This window comes from Octopus bimaculoides, chromosome 24 (assembly GCF_046866305.1).
Source record: "Octopus bimaculoides isolate indiv1 chromosome 24, ASM4686630v1, whole genome shotgun sequence".
Taxonomy (NCBI): Eukaryota; Metazoa; Mollusca; class Cephalopoda; order Octopoda; family Octopodidae; genus Octopus; species Octopus bimaculoides.
Window position 1 is genome coordinate 35,586,469 of NC_142951.1, and position 2,500 is coordinate 35,588,968.

Genomic DNA, 2,500 nt, shown 5'->3' on the forward strand with positions numbered 1-2,500 from the left:
AATTCCTGAAGTAAATCCAGTGGGATATACCTCCACACTGCTGATAACGTCAGGTAGCCAGATACTGTGAACGGGCTTTAAACGGCACATTGCAACGTGTATACCTGAATGTAAGATCATTAGTTTGATATCTATTCTCTCTCTGTGTATTTCCTCGTGTTCTTTTCTGTTGAAGAGCGTCGGCTCGAAACGTAAAAGACTTTCTCACCTCCCCGAGCGTTAAACTAATACACTTGTTTTCGTCTTTTGTTTTTCTGTAAATTTCAACTATGTATATATATATATATATATATGAAGAAAGCCCATTCAGGTAGGTGCTTTGGCCCGTAATTCCTTACACTCTTGCGTAAAACACTTTCAATACAGTGAAAATAAGAGCAGCACAACTGTTATATCGCACGTTCGGATGACCTCTACTCAACTACTTCGACGTCTCGACTTCTCCCTCTACATCTACGTATTGGGCTAGTCTACTTCATCGTCTGGGGACATCGACACTACAACAAACTACAGCACATACCCAAGGCACACAGAACTGCGCCTCGGTAGTGTAGTGAAAGTACGTGAAAAAATAAGACGACTGAATAATAATAATAATAATAATAATGATGATGATGATGATGATGATGATGATAGCCACATTCAAAATAACTTTGTTTCTCGTTCAGCTAATACTTTCAGAAGCTTGTCTGTATTGGAATTTAGCGTTTTTCTGTCTCATCTTTATCAAAATTTCTGCGAATGTTTTGAGATGTTATTCTGGTGTTCTAACCACTCTGGACTAACTTTTGGCAGGAATTTACAAAATGCGTTATTATTATTGGACCCATTTATCGAGTTGTCTTTTCTTGGAATAACCACTTAGATGTCACATAGTGGAGTTTTGCTCAGCCTCAACTTTGGCAGTAGTCGTCGGTCCTTACGTTACTTCTTGGTTGTCTGTAGTTCAGGAATGGATTCTAACCTATTTCTTCTTTAGAAGTTGAGGTCTTGGTGAAAATTGCGCCTTTGTGTGATATTATAAACGGCTGATAATTCCTTTTTTAACGCTGAACAGAAGAAAACCTCAGTCACTAACCTTAACGTTGTCGCGAAATTAATATGGTGTCCTTCACTGGAAAATATAATGAAACAACTTAAGAATCCAACGTACATTGAACGTCAGTGGTATTGTACATAAGAATTATATCTTGCACTTTGGCAATTATAGTTCCAGGTTCGAATCCGATGCGTTACTATGTACACATCCACTAAGCAAGATTCCTAATGGCAATCGGAGAGGTAAACATTTTTTCATAATGTTCCATTTTTGAAGTTCAATTAATAATCGAAGAAATTGATAACTTATTAAGAAATATCTTATAAACAAAAATTGATTACAGAAATCAATAATATAAATCAATATTATTTACTGCCAGATATCAATGATATAAAGAACTAATATATCAATAATTAACTATTTTAAACCAATTTTCAATACGTTTTAATTTTTTGAATTTTGCTTTTATTTACAAATATTCATTTTCCAAAATATCAATAAAATAAAATTTTCGAAGAATGTCACATCATCATCATTATCATCATCATCATAGTCATCATCACCGTCATTGTTGCCACCATCACCATCACCAACACTACCATCTCTATCAACACCACCACCATCACCACCACCGTCGCCACCACCGTCGCCACCGTTCCACCTACTCTACAGAATCCATTCTTTAACTGTAACGAAGGGAACAATTTTACTCCCTATTTTTCTTACAATATGACCGTCACTCCACCTTTAGGAGCGCCTGTAATCAAAATTTCTCGCATTGTTGTGTGTATTTCTGACTGTCGACCTTCGTCTCACTGATTATGTCACTTCTCGGCTCTGATCTATATTTCAATGTTGTTGTTAATGTTGCTGCTGCTGCTGCGGCTGCTGCTGCTGCGGCTGGCCGGTGTCGTTGTTGATGACGATGTTTCTTTTCTTTTCGTGGGTGTTCATTTGGATAATGATGATGATAAGGATGAGAAGGATAAGAAAAAGGAGGAAGAAGAAGACGAATAGGAGGACGAGGAGGATAATATTCTTGTCGTTGGCGCCTAGGCTCATCTTGGCTCTGATCCTCCAGAATGAAGATCAAAGATGTTCGAGTTGTGACTATCTCATCTTTTAATCATACATTTTGTATTTACGACTCGCTTCTTGAATTATGTAGTCATTAAAGTGTTGTAATTGGAGGGAAATTTGGCTGCTATTTCTACGAGGGCAAGTGAGCACATATAGGTTCACTCATTGGCTCGTATATCATATCTAATATGTGTGTTTACACACTTTTATATGAAGTGACATGGAATATTACGAATCGTTTCGGAGTTTTACGTCATAATTATGGAATTGACTCATCAGGAACACAAGGTCGATGTTCGAGCAAGTCCAACTGACTTCCATTTTCATTCAAAAATGTTGAATCGGTTATATTATACGAACATTATGTTGAATGTTCCTTGT

General features: G+C 37.0%; 2 protein-coding genes across 4 annotated transcripts in view; one reads left to right on the plus strand and one right to left on the minus strand.

Moving 5' to 3' along the window:
• The window catches only part of LOC106867932 (uncharacterized), a 62,353-nt gene that overhangs the window by 53,069 nt on the left and 6,784 nt on the right, over nt 1–2,500 (minus strand). The window lies entirely within an intron of this gene.
• LOC149131275 (uncharacterized) overlaps nt 1–2,500 on the plus strand; it is a 56,722-nt gene that overhangs the window by 23,586 nt on the left and 30,636 nt on the right. Inside the window, exon 1 of one of the 3 annotated variants that reach the window (XM_089341435.1) lies at nt 2,317–2,500. This exon is cut by the window's right edge and continues 427 nt beyond it. The exons of 1 other annotated variant lie outside the window; for it this stretch is intronic. The gene's annotated coding sequence lies outside the window, so the exon portion shown is untranslated. Of the gene's footprint in view, nt 1–2,316 lie in introns of those variants that run through there. One more of the 3 variants, XM_089341434.1, reaches the window with a different exon arrangement.